This window comes from Branchiostoma floridae, chromosome 11 (assembly GCF_000003815.2).
Source record: "Branchiostoma floridae strain S238N-H82 chromosome 11, Bfl_VNyyK, whole genome shotgun sequence".
NCBI classification, from domain to species: Eukaryota; Metazoa; Chordata; class Leptocardii; order Amphioxiformes; family Branchiostomatidae; genus Branchiostoma; species Branchiostoma floridae.
In genome coordinates, this window is record NC_049989.1 from 4,700,496 (window position 1) to 4,720,927 (window position 20,432).

Below are 20,432 nucleotides of genomic sequence, written 5' to 3' on the forward strand. Positions count from 1 at the left end.
GGTAATAAGATACGCCAAAAAGCAATTACTCTAGCAACTGCATATGGTTTTGGAAATGGTCAGACGTTTCAAACAACATCCCCACTGTCACTGACGAAAAACAACGGATGTTGTTTGAAACATCTGACCGTTTCCAATTATCATATCCAGTTGCTTGAGTAACTGTTTTTTTTGGCTTATGAATAGTATTGTTTCACAATCACCTCGCAAGTCGACGTTTTGGTCCATCTTTTTGTCTTTTGAGCGAGTTTTAGCGACGCCTCTTCAGCTATACTGTTGGTAGTCAGCGCCTTAACGTTTCATCAATGGAGCTTCTTGGTGAAAGAGAAACCGTCCATTACGAGATTCCCGGCGTAAATTGTTCAGTCAATACGCCGATAATACCTGCCTGTCCCCGGGAAGTTGTAATCATGTTGGGCGGCAAACCTGTCTAATGAGCGCGCCTGTTACAGGCAGCCAGGCAGATATTCAACGTAACCAGTCATCTAATAGGTGTGAGAGATTGCCTTTAACCATACAAATACATGGTCTGCGCACCGTGTTGTAATATAAACTGGGCTGCCAAATACGGAAGAAGAAGATGTAATATATTTGACATATATTGCAGAAATAGCGTGCTTAGACTGCGGCAAGCAATTTGGTTAACATACTCCCAAATTTCCATATTCTATTTCTACTAGTTCTAGGTAACTATGATATACCTGTCAGTTGAAAAAAATTGAAACTAAAAAAAATCATCAGTATAATCAACTTTTTTAAAGGTCATCAGACGGTGTACAAATGTGTATAAAACGAGGTGGTTCCATCTAGACCACCATTTTTCATCCTACGAAAACATTCTATTTGGTATTGCGCACGTTTGTGTTGACGGCCATTTAGAATTTTAGATCAAAAAACAAATTGACAGATGACGGACCCCCTACCGTACTACTATGCGACCTGCAGTGCTTGACGTGTGGCTATTGCCGTGCCATGTTGGCCTTCTCACCCTCTACGCGATGAAAAATATGTTGACGACCATCCTGGATGACAACATCACTTCTTGTATAGAAAATATGTCTATACGAGTGCGAAAGAAACAAGATACTTCGCCATTTGGTATTCCGAGCAGAACTCCTGAACTCCTATTCAATGACGTTATATTGAAGTTTTATTACCTCCAAGATGAGAAGTGCGGCGGAAGAATTTCAGGCTATAGATTAGTTCTGGTCTAGATCAAAATCCGTCTTGAAACTTGGGCATAACGTCTAAGAACACATTAACTATGAACACAGAAGCAAATTCTTAGTTACGTCCAGGCCATTTTACCAAACCACGTAAAAGAACCTTTCATTTTCATAACATCAGAAAGGGTAACAGCATGTAAACTTCGACTTTTGGCTTGATGTAACATTTTAGCAAAACATTCGGAAAAAACCCATATCTTTTGTGATGGTTTTATTTTGTGCAAGTGAGAAAATGAGTTTTTCGCATTTGAAGCCATTCTGTAGTACAGTAGAACCGGTGCCAAAATTCGGGATGGGAGGTTTATGTACTCCAACGAAACCGCGAAAACAATACCACCAGTGCACAAACGCTTCAAGATTTCCAGTATGTCAGAAGAGCAGTACATCAGCAGTACAACGTCACATAGCAGAGTAGCGGTCAGGGAGCGGCGCCACTGCCTACTGAGGAGCCAAAAGTCACCAGCCACCAACCAGCTAGCCACAAACCACCTGCACCTGCACCTAGAAAATGACCCCCTTCCCCCAGTGCCTGAGCCCTCAACCTAATGATGTTTGGCACTTAAAAGAAGAAGCAGTTCAACACATACATCGTCACGCAAGACAACGTCAAGTACAATAGTACAGCTATAGTCAATGAAACTCCTCTGCCGGCTAAACTCCTTACCAAGCTTATGATACTATCTTATGTCACAGCATGATCTGCTTGGAGATTACAAAAATTCGAGATGAAACAGTTTATATACACTAACGGAACTGCGAAAACAAAACCACCACAAACATTTCAAGACTTCCAGTATGTCAGGCAGGCAGTTCATCAGTGCATACATCGTCACGTCAGACAACATCAAGTACAGCAGTAGTAGTAGTAGTAGTAGTAGTAGTAGTAGTAGTAGCTGCAGCAGCGGCGGTAAAATATCTTACAGTAGCAGTCAGTATGTCAGACAAACAGTACATCAGTGCATACATCGTCACACCAGACAACGAGTATAGCAGTAGTAGAAGTAGTAGCAACTGCATCAAGATTTCCAGTATGTCAGATAGGCAGTACAACAGACTCAGTGCATACACTCTCCACCAGACAACGCCAAGTACAGCAGTAGTAGAAGTAGCAGCAACAGCATCAAGATTTCCAGTATGTCAGACAAGCAGTACATCCGTGCATACACTCCACCAGACAACGTCAAGAACGGCAGTAGTACAGTAGTAGCAACAGCGGCAGTAGGAGCACGTGGACGTGGCTTTGACTCCCACTCCCGTCACAACAAACACGCCCACCAGTCGGCTGGCACGGCTCCAGGCGGGGCTCCCACACAATTGATCGCCATCTCGCCAGGCCAATAGTTCACCGCGCACTGACAGCCAGCCACACGGCCCTTCCGCCGCCGCACAAAGGAACACATGACACGTACGGACTTTCAGACCCATGTTAAATGTACCAACTGCAGGGTTCATTCAATTACATCTTCTCTACGAGTAAGTTCTGGAAGAACTACTGCTACGTTGTAGATAGGCCATGAGATACTCTTTCTTTTAAATTTAAGACCATCATTAATTGTACGTCTCTATGGGCCACAGTGCCTGAAAAAATAAACAATAAATAAATAGAGAGTGCACAACGTAAGTAAGAGGGATTATATGTCTAGTACTCTGCAAGGGGGACACCGAACAACGACAACAACGTTCTGCTACCTGATAATGGCACCGAAACTACCTACCATGCGGAGTGCATTATTGTGACACAGCATGGATCATGCAGGTATAGATAAATTACTAAATCACCTTAGCATATTTTACTTTGCGTTATAGACATTTGAAACAAAGCGTACAATTGGTCTAATAACCATTACAAGAATACCACAGGAAATTTACAATTTCAGAGGCAAATCTAGGGTACAGAATTCGGACAAATACTAGAAATGAAACAGAATATCGTAAATGTGAGCTCTATATCATATTATAACTACCGCAATGCTTCTTGATAAAGCTACTTTACATTAAACAGCGCCGGCATTTGTATGCTGTAAGCAAGGAGGTTATATCACATGCTGCAAGGAAGCCATGTTCCATATGACAAATGAACATACAGCACATGCCAATCAGTAAGCATTTTATTACAGCTCAAGAAAAGAAGAGATGCCTTCGACGTTCAGAAATATCACACAGGAATCGAGACGTCTGTAAAATGTACCTGTTACCATACCGCCAGACGTTGTTTATTCGATAGTTTTAGACAAAGCTAGGAGTTTAGATATGCTCAACTGTGAAAGGTCGTTAAATGGAATATAACGAGCTGCCGACGATTGCCGGCAAAGCTAGTGCGCTACACAAAAGAGCTCATTACTACAGATACAGGCATAGAACTTTTTTTTAAGGAACGACACAATTATGGCAGATTGGTTCAAACCAGCGATGCTGGTCGTCAAGAGTTCGACAAAAGGAACTCATGACTTCATTTATAAATAGACACTAACTCGGTTTGGAGCAGAAAATATGTGGCTTTTACGCACGCGTTTGTTACGGTTCCAGGCATAGAAAACTTTTGTGTATTATGTGTACCTGGCTAGGCACATGTGAAGCTCCTACTGAATCTGTATCACTCCTACCGTACGCGTGAGCATGGTTGAGCGGCTAGTGCGTCCAGACACAACCAAACATGACCATTTCCTGTTTAGACAACAACTTTCCGTTCGGTTGTTTAGATTTTGGACTACGTCGTAAAACATCACTATATGTACGACCAATCGCTAGTTTGTAATCAGCTAATACAGCTATAGCAATTTCCCTTGTTTGAACCAAGGCGACGTGCTCAGTCTAAAGAAGCCATATCTCAATCATAGGGACTCTCTATACACAGAATGTATATCATTACTCTTCAAGCAGAGGTTAGGCTCCGGCTGGTTTTGTTTAGTGTTTAGGCGTTTTTATCGGGCTTTCTATTTTGTACTGAAATCTTGATGTCTCTTGCCTGGCCTAACGTGAAAATTTCAGTACAAAATAGAAAGCCCGATAAAAACTCCTTTAAAAAACGTCAAAAAAACAGCCGGAGCCTAACCTCTACTTAGAGAGTAGTGCTGTATATCATGTGTGAACACGCCGTCAGACTGTTTCCGTAATCTGTACACGGCTGGAGTTCAAGGCCGCAACCATGGCACTGCCATCCGTTACGACAGCCATGATACATGTACCTCGTTAGTTCGCATATTCTTGAACGATTTTTTTTTTCGAAAAACAAATCAGGCCCACGCTCTGATCACTCAGAGGAAATAAATACTACGCATAAGTTCGCTACGCATCAGTTTCACGAGTTTCTCACATTAGAATGTATTTCATGGCTAATAAATATTCACACGTACACACAAGGAAAACGTCTATGCATTACAATTTCGATCTTTTCATGCTAGAACTACAAACTTAACCAGTTCTAGTACATAATACCCACGTTTAGAATATCTGCGATAACCCAGGCCAGGTAGAGATGATTCATCAAAATCCAAGCTACACTATAGATAAATGAAACGTCTATTCAAGTACATACAAAGTGGATGCACAAAGGAGTTTCCAGAGATTACAAAGCTGAATCAGACGAAGCTGGAAAATGCAGATTCCTGCCTTCTAGAAAGTGATGACGTCTGTAGCGCTGGTACAGTAATAGCTTAGGGCTATTCATGTACCTCGCCTTGGGAACGTCGCCGAAACAAGGACTGGTTGAAAGGCGGTAAGTACCGTAGTTGTGAGCGATGACATCGATTTGCCGTGCTCCTGGTCAAGATCAACGGTACCCTTCGAGACTCAGGACGACTCGCTCAACTAATCTAATGTAAGGTAAAAGGTGAACATGACCGTGCTACAACATATGTGAGAACTGTTCACCCTCCCTACCTCTCGTACTATCATCAAGGTGTACTAGGGTCACATGGACGTGTAGAAACGATCATTAGGAAAAGCAAAATGCCCAATTCCATAGATAATATACAAAACCTTCAATCAAAATCAACGACTTGCTGAAAGATTTTACTGTCGTTAGTGCAACACTGGGGGAGCGCCATTGATGGTTATAGCCAGTGGAAACCCACAGGTGGGAAGACTGAGCGTTATAACAGTCGTTACAGCTATGATGAAATTACCCTTTCCTGTGTTGTTTTGTTTCTGTATATGGTTCTATCACCGCACAAGCAGTACTGACAGTTTATAGGATACAGCGTTTCTCGCTGACATATCTTTATATTATAGTGCTAGTCCGGTGAGTACCTTCCCCAGGAGGACACAGAATCACCTAGGAGCATGTCAGATAGAGGTGTAATATACCTGCGGTCTGCACATTATGATGGTGCTATTAATCATGCTAACGCTCTTTCAGTCTTTGATTAAAGAAAGGTAAGTCGTCTGCTGGAGCTTGCTGTAACGCCTAGCGGGTGCGACTGTGGACACAGTGGCGCGGCATTAGAGAGGTCTACTACTACATGTCTTCGACGCAACGACCATGAATGGCCTTGTAATGTTGCATGGAGGTTCACGAGGCGAAGCTGTCCACACAAAAACACACCGTGACAGGCTGTTCAATGTGCAGGGTCTAGACTGGCGTCTGTAAACAATGAGCAATTCAGCCGCTCAAGACAGAATACCACTACAGTGGCTCTCCCCACATACACACGCACTAACAGAGTGTTGATATGCCTGCTAATGTCACTCGACCGGACAGGCAACGTTTTCTGGTTTAAATAGGTGTCAATCAAAGCTGCATAGCCTTGAGCCAACATAAGCCTGTCACTGACCAAAAACATAAGACTGATACATGCATTTATTCTTTTTCATGTTTAAGTTTACAATACAACACTAGCAAAGAGCAACCGACAGTTGTTTTTGGCATTATTTATGTGATGATGATTTCTTGACATTGTGTAACTGGCTTTCTATTCGAGCTTGCACGTAAATTGCCCTGCGCAAGAGCACGTCTGTAAGTCTGCTGTAGGTCATATAGCAAAGCTTATACTCTGTGTAATTGAGAGACATCTACACTCAGACATTTCTGAAATTTGATGCCTCTGGAGCTATAAATCAAAATGTCATTCACCAATCTTTACACAAAAAAGGCCAAATTTCAACAGCCTGGCCTTGGATGATTTAGACCTGCAGATACGAAGGCTTGAGGTACATCGGCATAGAGTTGAACTTTGACCCGTACGGTTGATACATGTAATGTCATAACGTTGACGTGGTATCGATTTCTAACCGAAACTTGTTTCCTGTGGTGCCTGCGGGTTGGTGGGATTACAGAACGCCTTAAGACGTCATATAGCATCCCCAGGCCGCCATCAGCTGTAGCAATCGCCAGTGTATATCAGCTTACACAGGGATTGGGCATAAGTGGTTTTCTTACGTTTAGTATTACAGGCCAAATAGAAGGGGAGACGCATTATCAGATCTACATCTCAGACGGTCTAGGAACCTACAGCAGTATTTACTACATGTATTTCTTTTGATTCCCCACAGTCTCGCGCTAGTAGGGCTTTGGGGGCATCGAAGAAGAATACGAACAATCAGATATAAGTTATAACCCTAACCCTAATTCTACGCGCATGCCATGGTTCAACATATCTCCATATTGCAATACAGATTATGTTTGGACTCTGCAAAATTACACTCAGTGCTACTGCCATCTCAAGATTGATGTATCATAATTCGTGGTTAACAGACAGTGCTTCATACGATATATAACACGGCTTGTTTAATAGGGTCACTTCATATTGTACAATATCACTTTTGGAGCTCAAATTAACGACAGCGCAAGAGTTATTATGATCCTACACAAAACAAGTGATACATTGTAACATAATTATAAACTCCTGGCGTTTTACTATGCTAAAATACGGTTCTTCCAATAAACCTGCCATTGGAGCGTTCGTGCCTTTGTTAAATCACGGAAGTCACGTACGTAACGCTGACCTGCCGCACGTAAAGTAGGGGTGATTACGTCTTGTGTAGATCAAATTCACATTATGCAAGAAAAATAAAAATTTGATTCATGGCATCAGATCATATTTCATAAGGAGCTTCATAAGTTGCAAAATCATCATTTTGTAATAAGGCAAGAAGTGTTTCAGTGTTGCTATATCAAGGTGCATCGTCTTCCACAACACTTACATGTACTGTGCCGTAACATAGCAGAAACAATGTTATCGGTTATCTAGGAATATCGGTGTCATTAAATAAAAACCAAGTCACCCCGTTAACTGATGTACTCTTGATAACGTTAAGTACGTACTTCACACTACGGATGTTTCAGACCATTGACGACTTCTTGGCACCAACGTCTATGTGTGAGCAATTGTCATGATGTCGTTGTTGCAGGCACACCGTGCCAATGACAAATATGCCCATGTTAACATCAATTTAGTTTAAACATTTTTTAAAGAATTAATTAACAGATTATGTTGCGTGCATCATTCACAATTCGTGCTAACGGGGCAATCATAAACTAAATTGTTTATGTCTTTTACGAACCCGTTTCCGAGTCAACCCACAATGAAATCCGCCGTTAGTATTGACTTTACATGATTTATCCGGATCCACTACACGGTTTACATTGGCTTTGGCAGGCAAGCCTTCATAAAGGTGACAGAAGATGATTGAAAATTCAATCCGTCCGAACGTACAGCACTTAACGAGGAACATTTGTGCAGTTCCGTGGCGCCAAGATGCAGCCTTTGGCTCCGCGGATGACGCCAACCTTTCCTCGGCAATCAATCCAGCCAACAGGAAAGCGGTTTCACGTACACCAGCGTTGTTTTAAAATCTGAAACGATCATCGATCTTAAATTGTCGAGAATTTGCCTTTTCAATGACAAGGTGTACTTTATAGAAATCCAAGCGATATCAAATACCAGATAACACATACATGTAGAGGTGGCGAAGTTGACGTGTATCTGCAAACCACATTCAATGCCAGCATAATGATTGGCTACCATCTAATCGATTTAGATTATTAGCCAATTAGCTTTTAAATGTCTCAAGGGTTCACTAACCTCTTCCGCATTCAACCGCCATTACTATAGAATGAATGGATTTGACTTTAAAAGGATATCGCTTGTCGGGTAAATATCCTCAATGGTAAGACTGATGTTTGCCATGCAACACGTCTAAACCACAACCTTGCTTTCAATTCCCATAGAAAGATCTATGTACATGCCTCCCTGAAACACTCAGAATCCAGGCAAAGGGGACATTAGTATATCAAAATCCACTAACGTCATTTCACTAGGGTGGTTGATGCATACGTGACCATCGGCGTGCAGCACATGTCAATGGGCCGATGACTGGTCTATGCAGAACGAGCACCATTGATTTGTGGAGGTCTGGTCAAATGTAACCAGAAGAAGGGATAAACAACAATGTCGTTGTTGACGATGACTGGCTGAACGACCCTTAAGCCATCGATCATGTGAAGTTATCATGAGATCATCAGTAATAGTAAGGAAAACGAAAAATCCCATGGAGGAAGGCATATGAAAAGATAATTTTTCGACATGGATCCATAGCTGATGATGTTCGTCCATGGCTACTGAATAACAAAATGACAATGAAACAGAAGACATCGTTGAGAAGGATGAGCGCAGGAAAACGTTGAAAAATCACACGGAGAAAGGCATGTAAAAAGATAATTTGTCTAGGTGGATCCATAGCTGATGTTGTTCGTCCATGGCTACTGAACAACAAAATGACAATGAAACAGAAGACATCGTTGAGAAGGATGAGCGCATCAGCAATAGTAAGGAAAACGTTGAAAAATCACAAGGAGAAAGGCATATAAGATTATTTTTCTAGGTGGATCCATAGCTGATGATGTTCGTCCATGGCTACTGAACAACAAAATGACAATGAAACAGAAGACATCGTTGAGAAGGATGAGCGCATCAGCAATAGTAAAGAAAACGTTGAAAAATCACACAGAGAAAGACATATAAGAAGATTATTTTTCTAGGTGGATCCATAGATGATGATTTTGGTCCATAGCTACTGAATAACACAATGACAATTGAAACAGAAGACATCGTTGTGAAAGATGTTTGGCTGACCCACAAGAATTGCCAAACGTGTAGACACGGTGCTCATCATATATTCAGCTACGACGAAGTTTGCTATTCACAACCCCGTCAGGACAAAATCGTTTGATTATGAGCTCGCTCATGTATAACGCACCAATGTCCCTGTGGAATTACCATCACAACAGATCAGACCACTGCACACATAGAGAAGCGGAACGACCATTTTCATGGTGGGGAAAAGCAGTGTGCCGTCCGCTGTTTTGACGCTCAGGCTTGACAAAGATGTATCTCTTTTTGTTTCAGTCTAGTATCTATTGGTGAAAGTGAAGCAGTGTGCGTGGCATAAGAATAAGCTACCACATCATCCATGGTTTCCACAAGCTGAACCTGATTGACAGGTTTTAACGCTTATTGCTTTCACCACTACGAGTTCAATGATCTGTGGTGACATCGGATGCAGCGAGTTTCTGCAGTGGCCATACTGAAACATCAGCGCATGCTGCTGAAGAAGGAATCCCTTCGAGATTTCCTTACGTTGGTTTTTGATAACGACGTGAAGTACATGATAATTCCAAGGCATCTGAAAATGTCATTTATGGAGATCGGCTGGCACAGTGCCGAACCCGATACATGTATATAACGTGATAAAACTCAAATACGGTCAGGAGAAAACAGGACAACAAAGTACAAACAGGAATGATGAGGTCAGAGGGCAGTACAGTGGAAGTCACACTGTAAGCAACCTGTGCTGGGTAACATCCTCGTATGGGTAAGTATACCGTACCCCTTCGCTGGAGATTTTTCGTCCACTTGAGTAACATGTCATGTACCGGGCATTCGGGCTGCAAACTACATATCCAATAACGACTTTTATTTATTCTGGAGCTGAAAAAAATCCTCGATGGTGGAATTAGCAGAGCTTTGGGTTTTAGAACACCAACAGGACGCCACAACGGGGCGCAGGCTGCTAATGAGAGGGCAGCTAATCATGTCCACGAGCGGTGCAGTACACGCGAGACGACCATTATATGGATCTCCAAACGTACTTCCAGGGAACCCCTGCACTTGTTCCCAACTCAGTTGACTGTACAAGTCTCTAAGCTATCTACGAACCATCGGAAGCACCTAACGTACACTTTGAGTCTCTATACAGCAGAACTGTAATGGGCAGCTCAGTGTCGGTCCCGAGTCGCCACACGACCAGCCGGCTGGAGGTACGGAGTAATCATTTACTCCTTTAGAAAAGCCCCCAGCACGGTTCACTAGGCTAAACCCAACCTTTGTTCTGGTGATAAATGGTTCATACCGGTTCGCTTCTCAATACTCCCGCACCACTTCGGAAATCTGGTTGTCAACAGAAGCTCACAAGAACGAAGCTTTCACTGTCCGGGTAAAGGTTGTCACCTGGTTGACACATAAAGCTCCTCCATGGACACACATACAATATCTTTGGCTCTACCAGGATGTGAAACTTGTCCAAACCCTCCGTCGTCTGTAGCGAGAACACGACTAGCGTGTATTGTTAGGACATCAATGAAGTGTAGCCATACTTCCATATTGTCCACCAGACCTCAAGTCGGAATCGGAAAATCACTGCCTTGTGCCTTTAGAATAAAATCATCAGAAACGTTTCCAGTTGTAGATCTCAACCCTTTATCAAACTACATCCATGGACGGCTTGAATCGTCTATCTATGGCCGGGATAATCCATCGATCGGCATATTTTCTTTGCATGAGGGAAACGTTTAAAGCGGTTAGTTGCTACAGCGAAAATTTTAGTAAGGTCCATATTTACCAACCAAGACACAAGATAAGATAAAGGGTCGTTAGGCATGTCAAATGACGTCTGAAATATAACCAATTTAAACATGAGGTTCAGTCCGTAGTGTTGGGTTTGGCAGGGCAGCCGTGGCGACTACGACTGGTGCCAATTTTCAACAATAACATGAAATAATCATTGACACTTATGACTATACTTTTAAAAAGTGTGATTTGTTAGGTGCTATACAACATTTTCTCCTCCGCTGGCAGACTCAGAATATATCATGGCACCAAATGGGAATAAGGTGCAGTGCCCAAAAGTCGATAGATCGATGATGACTTTCGATTGAACACGTAACCATGGAGGCTTTTAACATGCATGCATTATGTTTGTCGGCGAGTGAACTGAATCGCATTGAGAGGAATTCATGAAACGGTTCAACTCAGGCCACTGATAATAACTTTCATATATATCATGCACATCTGGTGTTTGCGTTTCAGTGCTTATTGTGTGTGAAATATGTAAGGCGTAGACGACACGTATCTATTCTCACCTCGTTTGAAAATTGTGCGATGAATTCCACAGTAAACGTGTTACAATCACTTCCGTTATCCGTCAGCTGTCGGCCCTAATTGGTACTTTAAATGCAGACTACACGATAAAAACTGTGTCAGACGTAAGTCAAGATCCTCGTTTCAGATGGCGCGGCCCTACTCGCGATCTTGTCGTAGGAACATAAGATTGTAGTCTTGTGAACTAGTGTGTATCCATCCTTGTAACGTAAGAATTTGATATCAGATATGATATCTGTGGTAATAATGTTGTTTGACAAATGAACCTCATTTTTACAACTCCATTCATCTTTGTCAACTCTAAACTATAACCAAAACTTATGACGAACAGCCTACGCACCTACGTGTACACTTTCCCCTAGTTGCATTTCTATTCCAAAGTCAAACTCAATTTAAATTTTCTCTAATAGCAATTCTGATGATATACATTTATATATACCGACTGTGCCAGTAAAAAGGAGAATAGCTAACTCTGTGTTCAAAAACACGTGTCCTGGTTTGCCAATCGTGACATATTCATCACGTCACCGGAACGTACTGCGCCTGCGCGAACCCTGGTGGTTTGGGGCTTGGTTTGGTCAACGTTGCATTGAAATCCTGCTTGTTGCACAGTATATGTTAGAGACATGGTTTCATGTAAAACGTACACTGGATTTTATCCTTATATACGCACGTACTTTCTTAAATGTGGCCCTTTAGTAAACCGGGGGTTTAGCAAGGTTTAGCATGTCTATACTTTTCGCGCAGGCGCAGTACGTTCCGGTGACGTGCTGACATATTCGCAATTGCGCAACGAGTGTTGTTCGTATGTCGATTTCTCGGCGATGACCAATGATATGCAATATCAAGGTATACATATGACATGTTAGTTTGGAGTATCTTGGTTTTAACGTTCCCGAAATGTAGCGCTTGTGCAAACAGCAAGTTTAGATCGTATAGCCTGACTATTACGGTTCATGGTAGGTCAGTGCATGAAGGTTATACAGTTAAAGAGTCAAAAGTAATAAGTCTACTCCTGGACTAAATAAGCGTGAGAAACTGGATCAGACGTTCATCTCGCCTGTTTAAATTAGGTATCAACTCGTGTACGGAAAGTAATCCATGCGTGTAAAAATCCTAATATCACACAATCATCAATACTTCATATACCATTTATGCTCCCATTATGACAGAAAGGATCGGATAGGGTGGGGATGACTTCCCCGCTGGTGGGCTTAGCAGGGAAACTCAAAACGACACAGGCAGCAAATGTTATCGCTAAGGCTAAAGGCTAGCTTTACACAATGCGCTATGAGCCATCCAGGTCCGACGGTAGGGACTGTGAACATGTGCTTCTCTAGTACATGTATATAACCTTGTTGCGTCTGGCGGAAGTGGTGACCGATGCCATACCCTTTCTGCTTGTGTCTGTGGATATACTAGTACGTGGTCTATGTTAAGACGTGACCTTCGACAGCAGACGCTCTGAGACTAAAGAGGGTTTTTGACGCCAATGACCTGTCAAAAGAAACCCTCTCCTGACTCGCCTGTAGTAGTGGTAGACATCACCCAAGGGCGTCAACACTTGAGCGGAACTTGAATGACATGGGGAGGAACGTGGTGCTCTGTGTGGAATATCCTGAGGGTTTCGGGTTCAAACCTGGCCCTGCATTTTGATCAATCATCCTCTCATAATCCCTGTTGCAACTTGACAGTCTTGCTTTCAATATGACACAAAAGATGACAATGTGAAAAACAAAAACATGAGTGTTACAGACAACAAGCACAAACGCGATCCCTATCTTTGCGTTACTGTAAGGCCAAAACAAAAGAAAAGTAAAGTAAATCACATGAACACAGTTACGTTCGAAAAACTATCTTTTTTTCGCAAACGTCATGTTGTATAACCCCTGACGTACTCTTGTAATAATGCATTGTCATTAGTCTCTACCAGCACTCCGGATCGCTGGAAGCTCTGGCGGTGCTCTTTATTTCCAGCCAACCCAGAACGCCGATATAAATTGGATTCTGGGGTACTTACAAAGGGGGATTGTACGGGATTAATGCACACAAATGGTGTTACAGTTCTAATTGCGCCTTACCAGTAACAAAGATACGGAAAGAAGCCCGCTATTCATTGCACATCCGCCTACCTCATTTCCTACAATCCTACTGTAGTTTTAAGGTGCGCCGATGTGACACCACTCGGATACTACTACAATAGGACAGAAATTGTGCATCGAGTTGTGTTAGCAAAACTGCTTTTCTTGTTTACACCAAGACCAACGATTTGTAGATGTTGTTTTGGTGCGCGCTAAACCAAGGGAATCTAAAACCCTTGGGCAATGTGAAACATTTCGGAATACTCATTTCTACAACACGCGGTTACCACTGTGTTTGCCGATGGCCCCTACACAAATGCCGTGTTCAACATACTAGGAACATAGTCATCGATGGCATCAGGATATATAGATACCGCCTGGTATGGATTCGAAGAGAGTTGAACGTGTGTGTGCGTCGTGTTTGCCGGTGTGGGTACAGAGTCCCGCAGGTACCGCAATGTCAACCAGGTCTGGACAAAGAACACCAAGGGCACAGCAACTGAACAACGACATTGTTCGCCTATGGGGCTTTTTTGGGCTCAATAGTATTGATCGGAAGGAGCATGCAGGGGTTTAAAGGGACCGGGTGTTCGCCATTAAATGGCCACGGCACGCACTGGTTCCGCGCCACGGCGCATGCGAGACATCTATCATCACCATAGACACAGCCCGCAGCAACACATGCCGCACACGATAAAATCATTACAAAGGAAAAAAAACAATAAAAATAACTAACATTAGCCTCTACCAAGCTCCACAGGTCGCTGGAAAAATAGTAAAAAAAAATTGCAAATAAGACAGAAAATACGTCAGAGGAGTACAGTTTGCGCCAGGCCGGCCAACACTCCACGGCTTTTGTTCCTAACTTGGCCAACGTCCCCTTATTCGTCCAAGAGGGAGTCTGGTAGAGACTAAACTAATAGAGCAATAGCCACCATAGAGCAATACACCTGTGACTCTCTACACTGTGGCTACACAAACATCAGTGGAAAGTAAAACGAACACATTGCGAAGAGGCAAGGTCATTTTACTCTACAAGTAGCTTAGGGTCCAGACGGCAAGGTCGCGACCATTGTCAACCTGCCTGCCAAGGTCAACCTGCCGGACAAGGTCAACAGCCATTCAATAATGGACAGAAGTTAAGAACCCGCATGCCTTTCTCTAAGCATTTGTAGCCCCTACAGTCTTCGGTGCGAATAATCTTCAAACAGTGTCTTCGTGTAGAGTAGGGGTAAAACAACCCAAGGCTTCTTAGGACAAGTATCACGGTCTGCAGTTGGAAGTGCATTGATATCACAGTAGTGTTTCGTGTTAGGTTACCCTCTGTTGACTCATGTTAATGAGGTTGGATTGTTTAGTATTCCAAATAAAATCCGAAAGCTTCTTTTTTTATTTCAATAACCAATCAGCTTCAATAGAGAATAAATCAAAAGACAATTAAGGCGTACAATCGTTCTTCGATGAGGCGCCGACATGCCAGGCTATATTCTTTTTCATATCTTAGCAGATCTAACACTGCGCACTTCAGGGTTATATAATATGTAAATACAGCCTAATAGGATCTACTTTATTGATGACAACTGCAATGCTTTTGAGTTTAGCGAGAAATTGTGAAAATTAAATTCATATGTCGGACATATGCATGACGCAAAAACCTGAGTTATTGTGCGACACGCATTTAGCGTCGTGTTCATGAAAAATGGCCACTAGATGGACATCCTTCGCCAATCAAAGAACACATTACATCTTTTTTGAAAACTATAGCCCAAGAAAGCTCGTACCGTCCACACATGTACATGTACAGGTGAACTACAGAGCAGAATCATGACTGAGCAGGGCGAAGCTGTCAGGCGATAATGTATCGCAGGTGTGAAGACGGTATCAGATGTAAGTCTGGCGAGGCAGGGTACCGTATCAGGCTCGCGCACGCGGATAATCTAACCAGCACTCCGGGGCGTCCACACAATAACTGTCCGAGGCTAGGGTGGCGGATAGATCCTATCCGGGATTTCATGTTCACCGGAAGTGATGTAAGGGCCGCAGTGCGCATGACCACAGACTTAGCTCGAAACCAGAAACATGGACATTTCTGATGGGTGAGCGCGGTGGAGGGAGAACACACGAAAATTTTACTTTTGTCGGCTGCTTGGACGTTTTGTTGAAGTGACAGTAGCTTCTCTGCGTAAAGAACAAGCTCCCGGATCCCCTGATAATAGGTAAGGCGAAATGTAATGTAATTTCTTGGCTCATTTTTCTCCAAAATGTCAGCAATCACTGACAGAAATCCAGTCGACAGTCGAAGAAAAACAACAGTACATGTTACTAAGATAGTAAGAAATGTCTTCATATCATACCAATTGATCGACGTGTACCCAGGACATATTTTTGAAGTGATTACTTGTCTGGCTCCGTGGCGGGTGTTATATTCTGCCGTTCAACACATGGTAGTTTTACTGGTGGTCTGTGGCAATGACAATCATGATCTTTATATTTGCATACTAGTATTCCTACCAACCTGAGCTAAATGCAATGACGAGAGAGTTAGATAAATTAAGTATACAATGTAGGTGTAAAGAGGTTACATTTTATATCTAAAATCTACAGAGTCTCTTCTCTCATTTAAAAACTTGTGTAAACGAATTTACAGAGCTTTCCCAGTACGTTGTACTCTTTATACTTGATTGAACGTTATGTGAGTAAGGTGCCTTTCCTTTGCCTATAGACCAGATAAGGCATTATACAGGTGAATAGGGTGCCTTTCCTTTGCCTATAGACCAGATAGGGCATTATACAGGTGAATAGGGTGCCTCACTTTTGCCTTTAGACCAGAAAGGGCATTATACAGGTGAGTAAGGTGCCTTTCCTTTGCCTATAGACCAGATAGGGCATTATACAGGTGAGTAAGGTGCCTTTCATTTGCCTATAGACCATGTAGGGCATTATACAGCTGAGTATGGTGCCTTTCCTTTGCCTATAGACCAGATAGGGCATTATACGGGTGAGTCAGGATCCGTCCTGTCCTGGACAAAGTATTGCGGTCAAACCAGAATGGCTTTCGTCAAGGACGTTCGACCTCAGCTCACCTCCTTGCACTTTGGCGTATTGTAGAAGAACTGAGGAACTTTGATAAGGAAGCTGTACTTGTGTTTATCGATTTCCGTAAGGCTTTCGATTCTATTGATCGCGACAAATTGTTCTTAATTTTAGATGCTTATGGTATTCCTCCAGATGTTGTCAGCGCAGTTAAAGCCATGTATGTAGATACTTCTGCTGTAGTAGTTACCCCTGATGGAGAGACAGATCCATTCAGTATCAAAACTGGTGTTTTACAGGGGGACCCCCTTGCCCCATATCTCTTTATCATATGTTTGGATTATGCAATGCGGACATCCATCACAGACACAGACGGTCTCACTCTACACCGTCGCCGTAGTCGTCGCTACCCGGCGGAGACCCTTCCCGACCTTGATTTTGCAGATGACATCGCCCTTCTTGAAGACTCAATCAAATTCGCCCAAGACCTTCTTTACAGAGTCGAAGCAGCATGTCAAACTATTGGACTGTACCTCAATGCATCAAAAACTAAATTCATTCATTTAAATCCCACATCTATAGAGCAGCTCTATACCTCTGAGGGGTCCGCAATCGAGAAGGTTACCGACTTTAAATATCTGGGGGGCTACACTGATGTAAAACATGACATGGAGGTTAGAATTGGCCAAGCATGGAGTGCCATACATGCGCTCCAAAAAATTTGGAAATCCCACCTCAAAAAACAAACAAAAACTAGAGTATTACAGTCTTGTATTATCTCAATTCTACTTTATGGTTGTGAGTCTTGGACAATGAACACTTCTCAGACCAGGAAACTGGATGGTTCCTTCACTAGGATGTTACGTGTGGTATACAACAAACCCTGGTGGGAACACACAACAAACAAAGAACTGTACGGGACTCTTCCATTTATTTCAACTGAAGTCAGGCGACGCCGGCTAAGACTTGCTGGACATGTTGTTCGACACGTTGAACCAGCCAGTAAATTACTTTTTTGGTCCCCAGAGGCAAATAGGAGACGAGGACATCCTTGTCTCACACTTAAGAACATTATTGAGACAGAGACTGGTTTGCATGATATGGACCTCGTTGAACTGATGAGGGATAGAACACTATGGAGGTTAAACTGTGTAGATGCTCCAACTTGTTAAGTATGATTATGTATGTATGTATGTAGGTGTGTTTTGTTTGACTATAGACCAGATAGGGTATTATACATTTGGTTACGGTGCCTTCCTTTTACTATAGACCAGATAGGGCTTTATACGGGTGAGTAAGTTGTGTTTTGTTTGATTTTAAACCATATAGGGTATTATACAGGTGATTAAGGTGTGTTTCCTTTGACTAAAAACCAGGTAAGACACTATACAGGTGAGTAAGGTGTGGTTCCTGTGACTGAAAACCAGGTAAGACATTATACAGGTGAGTAAGGTGTGGTTCCTGTGACTAAAGACCAGGTAAGACACTATACAGGTGAGTAAGGTGCCTTTCCTTTGACTATAGACCAGGTACGACACTGTACAGGTGTTTAAGGTGTGTTTATTTGACTATAGACAAAGGAAACACACATTACACACCTTACTTACCTGTGCAGTGTCTCACTTGGTCTTGGTGTCAAAGAAAATACACCTTACTCACCTGCCAGAAGCTCACCTGGACTGTAATCAAAGAAAACACACCTTTCTCACCTTTACAGTGTTTCACCTGGTGGAAACACTCCTTTCTCACCCGTATAATGCCCTATATGGTCTATACTCAAAGGAAACACACCATACTCACCCGTATAATGCCCTATCTGGTCTATACTCTATAGTCAAAGGAAACACACCTTACTCACCCGTATAATGCCCTATCTGGTCTATAGTCAAAGGAAACACACCTTACTCACCCGTATAATGCCCTATCTGGTCTATAGTCAAAGGAAACACACCTTACTCACCCGTATAATGCCCTATATGGTCTATACTCAAAGGAAACACACCTTACTCACCCGTATAATGCTCTATATGGTCTATACTCAAAGGAAACACACCTTACTCACCCGTATAATGCCCTATATGGTCTATAGTCAAAGGAAACACATCTTACTCACCCGTATAATGCCCTATCTGGTCTATAGGCAAACAAACATGCCCTACTCACCTGTACAGTGTCTTACCTTGTCCACCTGTATTGTGTCTTGCCTGTTCTCTAGACAATGAAACAGCACCTTACGTACCTGTACAGTGCCTCATCTCTCACAAAGGTTACTCACCTTACTCAACTGTGAAGACCTCACCTTGTCTGTACTCAAAGGAAATACACCTTACTCGCCTGTACAGCATTCCAATTGGTCTTTATTTGGTCTAAGAAATCAAACCTTACTCACTTCTAAGGAACCCCCCCTTATCCATATCTTTGTCTTATTTCATTCTTTTAAAAATAATTTGCCAGTCGGTATGATTTAAAAAAGGCTTTTTTTTACATTGCAGGTACCAGTGACAACGCCTATGCCACATGGAAACCTACATTTTAAACTGCCTGCATTTCTATTACCCAATTTGTTGATATTCTTAGCTTGTCTTAAAAGTTTGGATTTTTGAAGCTTCTATATAAATATTGTGATCTTCTAAAACCCCAATTTATCTTGAAGATGATTGAACTTTTTTCCAACTTGTATAACAGATGAAATGTATAAATATTGCAGTGCACATTGAGATGTGGTCTGTGTTTGACATTAAGCATATATTTTGAGGTTGTGTTTGGCATTGTAAAACTTCATATAGTTGTAAGATGACAATGCTTTGGAGACAAGACTTTGGACATCATGGTCAGATGTTGAGAAGATGAAAAGAAGGCCTCTTCTTCAAGGAACATTGAGATACTGTATAGATTAAACATTTAAAGGGTAGCTAATTGTTGGAGTCCAGTCCTCTTCCCCAACAGTTGCTTGTCAGGTGGAGGAAGCAGACCAAAATGAAAAAGACCAGGCTAAGGAACTACTAAGTATAGTACATGTATCTTGAATATTTGTCATATTTACACTTGTACATTGCTATAATTTAAAGTAGACGTCTCTCTTTGGTTGACAACAAATTTGAAAAAGTCATGCATACTCGTCTAGGGGACATATGTACATTCTAAAGTGCTGACTTGATGTAAAGATTTTATCAAGAGGTTGCATACTGTAAAAGCCACTAGGTCTGGTTCATGATATGGAATAATAAATGTAATTTTCAATCATTTTGGCTTGAGCAGTAGTAAATTAACATATACATGTGAACGAAAGGACTCACATAATGTGAATCTTCACATTTATTCATAGTGCCCCAGGCAGGCCCTCTTTCAGGTGTTTTGTGACATGAAAATTATTTGCGGGAATGTTAGTGTAAGTGCAACTGTACATATAGATGCATTTTTAATGAGGACCAATGCATTTCTAAGATCTCTGATGCATGCTGCATGTCTGCCTGCCAGGCTAGTGTGGTAGCTCTAAAGATCTTAGACACTTCAGAAAGTTCAGTATTATAATGTACAATGATGTAGTGTTACAACAATGGCTGTGACATTTCAGAATTACAATATTCAATGATGTATTAAATGTTACAACAATGGCTGTGAAGTCACATGAGTTTTGAAGTTTTAATGACATGTATATTGGCAGGACTGTGGTTGGGGGTTTATGATTCTTTAGTCTTTCTTGTGGTATTTTCCAA

At 42.1% G+C, this 20,432-nt stretch overlaps 1 protein-coding gene and 1 long non-coding RNA gene across 4 annotated transcripts in view; one reads left to right on the top strand and one right to left on the bottom strand.

Annotated features, from left to right (window-relative positions):
* LOC118426751 (lysine-specific demethylase 2B-like) overlaps positions 1-20,432 on the bottom strand; it is a 65,506-nt gene that overhangs the window by 38,460 nt on the left and 6,614 nt on the right. The window lies entirely within an intron of this gene.
* LOC118426752 lies at positions 15,661-20,338 on the top strand. The gene is made up of 2 exons (XR_004832454.1): positions 15,661-15,899; positions 19,209-20,338. It is a non-coding gene; the product is annotated as an uncharacterized LOC118426752 (long non-coding RNA).